We start from the raw sequence: 12,783 nt of genomic DNA, 5'->3' as shown, positions 1-12,783 counted from the left end.
TAGAGGGATGTTTCCCTTAATCAGTTGGAATATAAATGTGTGCTTCACAACTTATCCAGTGGACTTTTTGTTGTTTTTATCTCTTCAAAATTCATTAGACAAAAAGCATTTCAGGTAGAGAAGAGTAGTCAAGGTGGGTGGGATTTGTGGAGATAGAGATGCTTGCATGACATTTCCCTAGGTGGCAACATGGTTTTAAATATATAGATTTGTTTTACTCTGGGCAATTTCTAATTTGCATGATCTTTACATTTTGCCTGATATAGGGGATCTAGCGGTAATATGGACTGCAATTATTTATGTAACTAATAACAGAAATGTATAGATGTAAGCAGATAAATTAGTTCCCAAGCGTCTCATCTTTGAATAATGATTTTTCATCTCAAATTAATTAGCTTGTTTTTATTATTTTTTTCCACAAGACAACCTTATATTGTGTTTTATATTTTCAGCTCCATAGAAAAACTGTCCTTGATATTTTTGTTTTGATAATTTGCAGATCTTTCCAGCTTATGAATTTTATTACTCTGCAGTCTGCTGGAGATCAGTACTGAAGACACTGAGTAGTCGTATAAAGCTAGGTGACTCACTACTAATTAATGAACTTTATTATACTAAAATATCAAAAAGACTAAGCCTTTCTAATAGGTTTCTAAGCTACAATGTGATTGTAGACAAACTTTGAAACACTCATATAACAAAAAAAAAAAAAAAACACCTTATTTTTCAAAATTAAATATTAGAGATGCAAAAGTGTTATCTCACAGAATTATAAATTCCTCATAAATTCAAATCCATTTTCTCCCTTCTCAAAACTAGCTGGCTGGTTACAACAAAAATAGTTAACTTTTCAGTGAAACTTCAGTTTTGCGGAATTTAAAACAAAGTTTTAAAGCACTATGAAACTGGAAACCTGCATTTAGAAATTGCATGGTACCAGCCATCATTGTCATAGCAAGCACTGCAACCTATCTGTCCCTTTGGTCTATTTTTAAAAATATTTATCTATTATTTTATCCTTAACAAAAAAAGATCATAGAAAAGATTTCTACTTATTAAAAAAATAAAAATAAAATGTTAATTTACTGTGAATTAATTGAATTTATTAATTAATTACTAAAAAAAACTGTAAAATATTTTTTTAATTTATAGTAAATTAAAAAATACAGTAAATTTAAAAAGTTAATTTACTGAAGCTGTTTTCATGTTCTGATGGCTGTGGATGTGCTCAGAAACCTTTTCATAACTAGGAAGCCTAAATTCAGTCAAGTGTGCAAACGGGAGCATTGTAGGAAATGAGGGAAATTGGTGTATCTTATGTGAAAGAGGAGGAGGAGGAAAAAAAAAAAAAAGTATTTCCTTATTTACCCTAAAAGTATAGGGTAGGAAGAAGACTACTTTCAGAAACAGTAACTTCTCCAATCCTGATTACTTGTGAAATTAGGACATGACTTCTGTTAGGATGATCTTTTTGTTCTCCAGCAGTGCAAAGCCAAATATATAATCCATTGGAAAGCTACAGACATGGTGGCAAATTCCCCTGGCCTTCTGTGTAATGCTGAGTCTGTAATACAGTAAAGTTAATTGCCCAAAGACAACAGATTAATCTAGGGCATACCATCAGCCTTGTTCATTTCTTGATGTATATCAAATACTGTCCATAGTGAAAATCTGTTCTGAGAATAATTTGACTGATCCTAGAAAACACTAATATTTACCATTAGCATCCAAATAATCAGAAAGGGAAGGCATCAAAAAATTGTCTCTAACAGCCTATCCTTGAATATTGTCATCTGCTGAAATTGTGCTGTGCATCTCTAAGCACAGATAGGAAACTTTACTTTCATTTCTAATATTCCCTTTGATTTTGTCTCTGGATTAAGTAGACACTCCTTCTGCCTGTGGCATTTTTTAATTATTTTTTTAAGCATATCAATTCTGATGTAATAGTAGACCACATTTAATATTCTCTCACCACAGGCTTTGTTTTAGAGGCTTGGTGATGTTCATATATCACAAGTCCCTTTATTCAGGATTGTATTAAAAATAACTTGCATAGCGTATAAAATTTTAAGGGCTTAGAAAGGATGCATGAGTTAATCAATATTTCTTTGGTTGCTAGAAGTAATATCTGGTATTCAGGGAGAGATTTCCCCATTTAATATTGGATAGCTGCAAGATGATGTGGCATTACAAAGTAGGGAGTGAAAATGTGTGTTATTGTTCATCTTAACTTCACTGCTGAAGCATTGTATTTTAGGAGGAAAAAATAGCATAATCATTTTTTCCAGCTGAAATGCTGGTATACTAGTTATTTCTTCTATAGTGGTTGTTTGAGGTCACAACTGAAATCAATTTATTATTTTAATAAATACAAAATTTATACATAATAAGAGACAGTACGTGCACAGTAAAATCTACAATAGGCTTCAGAGCAAGTGTTACAGAAGGTCAGAGAAAGGAATTATTGTTATCAGTTTAATGAATAGGGAACCAAAGCACAATGAACTGAAATAATTTCCCTGCAGTTGCTCAGCAAGTCTACAGCAGAAATGAGAAGAACATCTGCATCTTACAAGACTTGATGGCTTGATTAGCAATTTTAAATAGAATTGTTTATTGAAGTTCTTTACAATTCTTACATGAAAAAAGCTGTGGAAATAAGCCAGTTTGTAACTGGGTAACTTTTAAAAGAAGTTGAAGGTGAGCTTTTCCCCTTTTAGAAGTAAATAGTAGAAGTAAATGGTGACTAATTGCTTGCTTGAGAGAGAGAGAGAGAGAGGAAGGAAATGGTCTGCAGTGTGATCAAAAATGGAATCTCAGAGTTGCAAAGATGATGTCCCATGGAACTGGGAAGTGAGTATGGAAGTAAGTTTTAAATAATTGCATTTGCCTTTTTTGATGAGGGTGTCTTGATGCAAGGTCTTCAAATCATAGTAAATTTCCCATTCTATAGGTTTTCTATTTCTTTCAATGTGTTTGGTGTAGTGACTGTTCTTGAAGCCCTGAGATTAATGGTTAGTGCATGGAAGCAGTTACAGGCCTGTTAGTTAAGGGGTGGGGTATGTGTGTGCAGAAAATTGGTGTAATCTTGATTTATTCTTCCAAAACAGTAAATATTCCTCAGGACTTTCACAGCCTCTAAATTTCAAATGTTGCTGAGGTTATAATGTCATAGAAAGGCATGAACTTAGCTGCTTCTTAACGCATGGTGATAACTCAGACTGGATGCATAGAATTGTGACTGCGACCTATACCCTTAGACCATGGTATTGGTCCCATGGTCATGCAGTGGAATACATGAAGATAGGCTTGGAAGGTGTCAGCTGCAATAGCAGCACATCGCCTGGCACTAATTTCAGAGCAGAAGGCTTTATTTTTTTTCCCAATAATATTTTAAGTGTTTCCTAGAGTGTGTAAATACAGTTCAATATCTAACAGGCATAAAATTTGGTGTGTATTTGTCTTTCTTCAGCAGAGCAGAAGTTCATTTTAGTTAAAAACTGAAAATAAGTCCCTCCATGAATTTATCAATGTCTAAAAATGTGTGGACAGGAAATTCCCCTGTAACCTAGACAACTACCCAAAAAGTTGGCTTTTTGCATTTAATTTCCAGGTGTTTCTTCAAAAGGAGAAGGAGGAGAAAAAAAAAGCTTTCTGCTATCTAATATCATATCTGCTATCTAATATCATTAGATATTAGATTAGATATCATTAACACCTTGTTGGTGTTAGTCTGACTTTTTGAAGATGTGCTGGTCCATCTAGATCAGGTCCCCTGAAAATTAATTAAACGTTGTCTATATGCTAAAATTGCTGCAGAAATAGGATATTCAAAAGCATTACTTCATCACATGCTTTTGCTGTGTTAATAGTATGGTAGAAGACTTAATTTTCTTTAAAGTGTTGTCTTATGGTTTCCCAGCATCAGTAGCGCTTCCTTAGAATCACCATTTGTCTTCTCTCTAATTCCTATAGAGAGACGTTGACTCCTGTACACACACACCCTCTACTTCAGCACAAGCACCTGTTTTTCTGCTCAGCATGATAGGCATCGCAAATAAGCTATGAGATTTTCATGGCAAAGCAACCTGGGTGTCAGTCAGAGTCTTTACCCTGAATTTTCCAAACACAATGAACATGAAGAGATGACAAATACTCCTAGTGGGAAAAACTGGCTTTGAGTTTCTCTTTTGTTAGCAAAGACAATTTCAGTAGGAAGAAATGAGGCAAATGTAAAGTGCATCTGCCAATTGCCTGACATTTCGGAGTTCCAGAAAGAATGTACTTGAGTGGGGAAAGAAAAAGCTCTGTGCTAAAATACCTGGTGATCACAGCCAATGCATCTTCTCAGATAGAAAAGCTCAAGAAACCCATTGTCACTGTAAACAATTCATTCTCCGGTGATTTTTCTATAATAATGCTTTCCTAAGTCTAGCTAGTGTTACGTGAAACTACCCCTCATGAAAAATGTAAGAGATGTCAGGTTGTTTTATGTTACTAACATGTGCTAAGCAGCTGAACAATGTTTAGTGAAATATTTAGATAAAATGAAATATCATTTGATGAAGGCAGGGGTAGCCACCTTACTATTTGCTGTGTTGTGCTAATGAGTAATACTTGAACACGCTGGATTTTCTTGCTGCCTTTTGGACAGTGCCTTCAAATAGGGCCTGAACAAATATAACCAGCACCTCTGAATTTCAGAGGTGTCATAAGTGATGCAAATCATCTATATGAGTAATTACATTGTTTTGTTTTGCCTGCCAATCTTACTGTGTGTGCAATGCACCTGTGAAGCCAGGGAGATGCTCTGATTACTGGGATAGCACTGTGTTGGTATAGAATTACTGTTATCCCTATGGATCATCTAGGGCATGCAAAATATCCTTTTACTATTTTTTTTTTTTGGTAAAAATTGTTTGAATTCTGCACTTACAGAAAGGTTGTTATTGTAAATATAATACAGTACTAAAACTATTGTGATGCATCTATTTACATTCATGGGTAAAAACATTTTTGTCTTTCCTTTTCTGTGTCACATGTGCATTATTACATTATTTTAATTTTGACTCATAGAAATCTACTTAAGGTTTGCTTTCCTTCTAACCTGTTGCTTGAATAAAAGCTGTTAGGATATGGCTATGTGTTAGGGAATTTGGACAATGTGTTTTGATCAGTTAAAGATTCACCTGAAAAATTAGAAGATATCACCCTGTTTAAACAGACATTAAAATGATTTTTTCTTCATTTCCATGTGTTCTACATTATGTATAATTCATTTTTTTCCTTTGGAAAGTTTATTTTTATACTCCATGTTGATAGGAAGAAGTTAAACAGTGTGAATAGAAAGCTTTGAGAATAAAAGGGACCCTGGACTCAGATTAGTTCCTAACTCAGTTGTAGAGTAATCATTCTGGCACTGATGTCTGCAAACAAACCTGCTTGGGCTTCCACCTATATTTTTCCTTCTCTTCTCTTTCTCTTGTCCTGCTGCCCAAGTGTATTTGTTTATAGGTACGTTCATTTGTTCTGAAGTTTTTCCAGAAGCAGAGTCCCAAGAAACTAACCTTATTTCATGCAAGTCACATATTAAATACATTTAAAACATTAATCAGAAAAAATATACACATATGTGCATGCCCTGAGAGTAGCTGTGCACGTTTTCTTCTTTAGAACTTTCTGGAATTGTTGTTTAATTGATATTATTGTGTAGGGAGATAGTCCAGGGAGACAGCATGAAATGGCAGCAAGAATTTCTCAGGAGCAGTGAGGAATGAGTTGTCATACGTGGCGTTTCATTTCTGGGTAGCTGAAGGTAGTAAAGGACAGGCTGCTGGCTCAGATGTTAATCTTCTCAGCTGTATCTATAAATGAAATGTCATGCCTAACAAGTCTTCCTTCACTGGTATTTCGTCTTAGCTTTTCCTGATTAAAATTAATGTTTGTGCACGTATGTATAAATTGAGGATAAAAGGATCTACACGTTGCAGATGGCCGGAGGTTACTTTCACATGCAGAGTACCCAATTTCAAAGTGTAGCTAGAGAAAGGGGAAAAAAAAACAAAACACACCAACAACAAGAACAACAACAACAAAAAAACAGCCATAGTCGTCAGAGCACCTGTTCTTAACAAACATGACAACCTGCCAACATTTCATCTTGAGATGTGCTTAAGACTATGACACAGATAACCAGAAATTACTGTGCACTGGGATAGCAAATTAAAATGCAGAAGTCAGTGAGGCCACAGGATATTGGATTTAAGACCATGACGGGGTTGTCAGTGTTGATGACATTTTGTGGTTGGGAAAATATATTGCTGTACTCAATGTGTACACTGATAGCATCCAATATTTGGTTGCTAAAGCTGGGGAAATGTCTAAGTCAAATCCATATGAAAAATTGCCATTGTAAGCAACTGAGTATCTGGAGTTAGTTAATCACAGGCATCAGAAGCAAGTCAGAATGTATATACTATGGAAGAAATGCAAGAAATAATCTGGAATAATTCCTTATTTCAGATCTGAGCAAATATCTGAAATAGTACTTAAACGTATAGTCTACTAGAGGTAGAAAATGTCACTGAGACAGCGACTGAGGAAGGTAGACCTCTTCTGACTTTTCATGGGAAATATATATTTGAAAATCTCTCAAGCGCATTAATAAACGACATTGAATTTCTACTGATGTCTGTCATGTGTGACATGTTCCATGTTGTTTCTTTGTACAGGAACAAAGTTGGCCACCATAAATATTTCCAGAGCTCAAAGTGAATACAAGGAAGCAACTTTCAATGAAATATATTTTTTTCATGAAGCAAAATTACATGAATAACAGTCATTTTCCCAGAAGAAGAATTGACTGAGAGCCATTAAATGCAAAAACACCACCTAAAGTTCTAGGAGTTCCTTAGCTGCAGACTGATGCAAGCTGAATGATTTTTCCTGGCAGGTATGAATGTATGCTTACCCTGTTCTTGTGCTCCTCCTCCCTGGCAACCTCCCTTGGCTACTGTCAAAGACAAAATAGTAGCCAAAGGACCTTTATGGTCTGACCCCCGAAGTCTATTATTTGGGTACATTTTTAATTTGAATTTGGAAACGGAATGTTCATGAAAGTGAGCTGGTTAGGAGAACCAATTTTCTGACTGAGCTGGCTTTACCTTGCCATGTGAGTGTTGCTGCTGGGGTTAAAAAACACGCACAAGTTAAAGTTGTTTCAGGTCTACTCAGAGGAGGTAAGTTGATGCTATTTCTCAGAGCACAAGTTAAATGCTGACATTCTTGATTCATCATTTTTGGCTTGGCATTTAAGTTAGTTTGAAATTCACACATTACACACACACACGCGCCCCACTTGCTAATCAAGCAGAACATTGTATATTTTCTTATTTTGAACAAATATGGTTTTGCTTGTGTTTATTACTAAACCAGATGCTTTACAACATATGTCAGTAAACTGGGACAAAGGTAGAACTTTCATGATCCTGACAGGATATTTTTTTGGGAGTGTTTAATGGATAACAGTGTGAGACATGCCTGACATGTTAAAGCATTTTGTCCTTTACCTCATCTAACTTAATCTTTTGCCTTAAAAAGGGCAATATTTCTGACAAAACATAATCTCCTATCATTTCTAGCCACACATCCAACCCATAATGTTATCTGACAGTAAATACATAACCTCATCAAATCACTTATCTTCCCATGTTTCAGCAACAATTTTGAGGGAATCTGAATAAATTACATCTCAAATGGTACAGCTGCTCTCCAACAGCAGAACTAATGAATTGTCATGACTGGGAGAGAGGGAGAGGTGCCTAGCATCACTAATATGAGACAGCTGACAGGATGATGCCTGATCAGGTTTAGTCAGCATCCCTAATTACACACTGAGAAATTAGAGCCACTTTTAAGTTAATGGCTGGTAAACACCTTGTGACAATTTATAGCAAGAAAGGACTTGCCCTACAGTTTAATAAGGGGATGGGAAGAATGCATTGTGCTGCTTTGCTGACCCTCCAGTGGTGACTGCCCAACCCAAATTACTCTAACCACCTGGCTGTAGGTAGGTACTTCTGAGGCTTTTAAAACCTTTTCATATTTATAGCTTGTGAATACCCATGGTCTTTTGGTTCTAAAGGCCTTCTGAACACAAAAATGAAAGATGTTTCCATTTTACATTACTTTTGTACAGACGTATTAACACTTTAAAGGCAAGTCCACTCGGTCATGAGCGAGAATCCCATTATTCTTCTCAATAAACTCTGCTCCTCGGCTAAGTAGACAGGGATGTAATAAAAAAAATGGCAGTGGTGTAATGGTTATAGCAACAATAAAAATCGTTTGCTCTCCATTTTTGTCTGAAGATACTAAATCTAGCGTGCCAGTTGTACCTGTAGAATGAATTTGAGTGAATTGTGAATACCAGTCCAGTCTACGGAGTTAAATCAATCCTAGTGCTCTGTAAAAGCAGGAGTACCTTGTCAAGTTTGAAAATGTTAATGGACTAGCTGGCAGGCATTACTTGAATTAGAATTTGAAACTTAAATTTCACTGTGCTCATTTTTTTTTTTTTTTCTTTCTTCCCCTCCCCCTCAAAAGTAGTCTGCATAAGTTGCCTGGCAAGCCAGACAAAGCATTTTGTAATGCAGATCCCTGATACACAAACTAAGGTGAACATAGAAAGTGAGAAAGGTAGGGAAAGACAGTAAAAATGGAATGAATTCTAGTGGGGCTTAAATTTGAAATACTGTGCACTCTCCTGTACTGCTTTAATACTGCTTAATATTTATGAACCCTGGAATTTTCCTTCCAGGCCTGTTGCACTATTCATCCTCTCCGCTATGTAAGAGGCACAGCAAAATCTAAAATCTCTGCATATCTTAATACTCTGATACTGGCTGGATAGTGAAATGCTCATTCTTGCTTTGATAGCCACATTTGGGGTGTGTGTGTGTGTGTGTGTGGGGGGGGGGGGTTAAAAGATCCAAGAAAAAAAGACCCGCATTGATAATTTCAGAGCTAGAGAAAGGTCTTTATACTGATAGACCGAAGCAACTCAATTTATTTAATTTATCAAGATGACAACTCTAGAACGAATTTGATTGCTATTATGTGAATAGTTTGTCATTGACAAAAAGGGGAGTTGATGAAGGAGCCTCTAATTTTTCAGAGAGGCGCACAATGTATTTTGATTTATGGACAAATTCTAATGAGATATTAGGCTGAAATATTTAATCTTTTAAAAATAATGAAACCACCAGAACAGCTTGAGAAGTCAAAGTGCAAATTTCTGTCCCTTCTCTTCTTATAATACCTAACGTCTGGAAATTATACTTTTGCAAAAGATGAATGGATACTACAAAGTGCCATATAGGGTTAGCTTCTTTGTATTACCCTTGATACAATTGTTTGACTGGAAGGTCTTTATCCTTAAAGTGTAAATGATCATGGAAAGTTAAGGTGCTGGTCTAGAAGACTGTATGTTTATTAACTATAACCATATACTGAACTTAATATTTATTTTTTTTTCCTAAACAAACCAATAGGTATTGTGATATTTCTGTTTCTTCCTGCTGAGTTTGAATCAATTCTGGTGGCGTTGAAAGTGACAGCATATTTGTATTTGAATGCAAAATAATCTGTTAATGGAGAATTGTTTAAACCTCATCAGAAATTTCTCAAATTAGGCTTCCGTATCAAACGTTGTTCTCTATGGAAATCTTTATCAGTCATAAAACCTAATATTTTACTTTTTTATATATAAAAAACCTTTACATTTAGAAAATGAAAAATAAGAGAGAAAGTTTGGTAATGCATTCAAACTTTAGGAAGTCACAGATATGCTTATTATTAGGTTGCTATCTGTTTACATATATGGAAACTTTTCACAGGAAACCCTTACTTATGCATTCAGCTTGAGGGGGAAAGTTAAAATTCTGCTTAACAGTTCTTAAAAATTCATTTAAGAAAAATTGCACCTATTCATGCTGCAGAGAAAAATAATGAATTCTGAGCAGCGGCAATATTACTTTTTTTCTCTGAAGGTGATCATTCGTGCTCCCAAAGACAACAAATACAAAACATAAATCAACAGTTACTCTTGGCTATTAGTTTTGACTATCTCTTTGGGAAAATTTATAGCCACTTTGGTCTTATTTTCCAGTGAGGCCAGTGAAAAACAGGAATGCTTTTTCATAGACATTTGACTCTAGTTTAACTTTACCAAAAGGCTCTTGCAAGATGATTTTTTTTTTTCCATCAGAACATCTTCCAAGATATTGAATAAGAGGAATTTGGTCTGGAAGAATAAAAGTACATCTCCCCATCCCATCCAATGAAACAGAGAGAAACCTATGAAGTAGTAGTCAAATTTATTTAAATCTTGCATGAGGTTTCCCTAAGAAGAAGTACTAACAATGCTGTCTGCATAAATATCTATCTAAATGAGGTCACTGTTCCTCCAATTTACATTGATTCAGCCTCCTAAAAAGAAGCGAACACTTCTAGTTCACTTAAAATTACCAAAAATACATTATAGTATCAGTCCTCGCTAATACAGCATGAACGTTTCACACAAATTAACAGCCTGCCTGGATTCCTTCCTAAGAGAAACCTTAAGTATACTGTTGAAAATATGATTATTGGGACGTGGATTTGCCAAAGGGTGCAGGGACTGAAATTGACATTGCTATGGTCAAATAATTGTATTAGGTTCAACAATCCTTCCACTGAAGAGCCAAAGGTTTGACTGAAGTGCTCCACCCAAGCAGCTTTATGTAAGCTGGTTCTTTCATATACCTTACCTCCTGATTATACAAATAAAATAAAATTAAAAAAAAAAAAAAAAAAAAAAAAAACTTTAGGAACTGAAGGGCTATTGACATAGTGCTATCACTTAGTGTTTCATCTGAAAATATTTACACCTGGTGTTTTGCAAGGGCTTTGTTTGGATTGTCTTATTTTCTTAATAAGGGACTAATATGCCTACCAGGAAAACCTACTTAGAGTTAGTTTAAGAATTGGTTTAATAGGTAATATACAAAAGCATTTGTCAAGTGGAAAATCACTACTTGAATATGTTTCAAATTAAATCCTAAAATGGTCATCATCTTTCAGCTGTCCCAAAATGTCATAAAAAATCTCCATGATTTTTAAAAGGGAGCCTAAGCATGTAAAAGAACACTCTATTTTTGTTGGTATGTCCAAAAACAATACTCATTTTATTATTGCTTATTATTTTTAAGTGGCTTAAATTTCTATTCAGAAATACGAAGTGCTTTTTGTGACTCTCTTCACAGACATCACAACACATTGAAAATCCAAGCACAGGCTTGCTAGATAGCTTGCTTTCACATTTTCTCAATGGTACTTAGTGGTATCTATGCTGACTGAATGCAGCATGTTCAAAAGTGCATGGTAAAAATTAGACCTTTATCAACCAGCTTCAGAGATATTTTCTAAGTTACCTGCACTGGGTTTTTATACAGAGAAGAAAGATCATCATATGCTCAACAGCCTTAGCTGGAAGAGACCATGTACAAAATTCACTGCTAAAGTTACAGTGCCACAGAGGGTAGTAATTGCATAAAATAAAAAAAAATAAAATTAAATTAAAAAAAAAAAAAGTCAACTTTGTTCAAAATCCAGATAGCCAGTTTTGTGTGGAAACATGCTTCTTGTGATTAGCTTTTTTAAAAATCTTGAATTCTAGGCTTTTGCCTAGAAATAGGGTTAGGGTTCTTCTCACTTTCTTTCCTCCATTTGAAATACACTTGTCCAAATATCTGAACTGGTGGTCACCAAGAAAGATGTGAGCTTATGGCAGTGCTCCTCAAGGAAAGAAACTTTTGACCTATGCGTTAAGCATCAAAGCATGCTGTAGAAATAGCAAGCTACGAAGGTAGCTTGATTTTTTTCAGGCATCCAGAACTGAGCGAGGAATCTGGGTGTAGGATGAGGCTCATGAGCAAGGATGCAGGCTGCAAAGGCCTTTGGAATTAACAACTGCTTGCAACACATGGGACATCTCTAGCTTTGTGGTGAAGGGTGACTTAAAAGTGCATGAAAAATAAAAAGAAGCACTTTTGCAGTGTTTTTAAAAAGCAATTAAAATAATTCAGGGTGATGCTGCATGTTCAGACAATAAAGAAAGCCGCCTGGATGAAATAAAATCCTGTAGCAATGCCTGTAAAATCCTTTGGCACTTGGAAGTTTTCATGCATTTCATTTCAATTTGCTCTTATGTAAAGGGACATTTAAATGTTTTTTTTTTTTTTTTTTTTTTTTTTTTTTTTCAATCCAGCCCTAAAATATGCCTCTAAAATCTTATGCCCTTTGATAAAATCCTGCTCTTTACCTGCACTTCAAGCATGTGCCCTGCAGCCTTTGCCCATTGCTCACTTTAAAGCATCCTTGGCGCGGAGTGTATTTCTAAGGTGTTGTTTATTTCATCCAAGAGCTGATGGGCTGCTGGTGTTCCAGGCCTCTCTCAGATGTCCAGCAGAATGATGAGACAAGCACCGGCCTATTTCCGCAGTCTGTATAATCTGTAACATTTCTGCAGATAGGGCACTACACAATCTTTTGAGGTACATGTGCAATGCTCACAAATGGTTAGGAAGGAGTGTTGGGGAAAAAAAAGATTTAAAAGTTCCAGCTGTTTCTGCTCCTATCCCATTTTTAAACCTAGTTGAGCAAGGCAGAGTGTAGCAAGGGGAGGGGAAAGAATTTCAGGACTGCAAATGTTTCTATGCCAGTAGCATGCTATTTTTCAGC

At 35.5% G+C, this 12,783-nt stretch overlaps 1 protein-coding gene across 2 annotated transcripts in view; it reads left to right on the top strand.

The window, feature by feature from the left end:
• ZNF804A (zinc finger protein 804A) overlaps nt 1–12,783 on the top strand; it is a 280,325-nt gene that overhangs the window by 198,241 nt on the left and 69,301 nt on the right. For both annotated transcript variants that reach the window (XM_032190633.1, XM_032190632.1), the window contains one exon: nt 6,735–6,955. The gene's annotated coding sequence lies outside the window, so the exon portion shown is untranslated. The remainder of the gene's footprint in view (nt 1–6,734; nt 6,956–12,783) is intronic.

Source organism: Aythya fuligula, chromosome 6 (assembly GCF_009819795.1).
Source record: "Aythya fuligula isolate bAytFul2 chromosome 6, bAytFul2.pri, whole genome shotgun sequence".
NCBI classification, from domain to species: domain Eukaryota; kingdom Metazoa; phylum Chordata; class Aves; order Anseriformes; family Anatidae; genus Aythya; species Aythya fuligula.
This window is presented reverse-complemented; position numbering and strand designations above follow the sequence as displayed.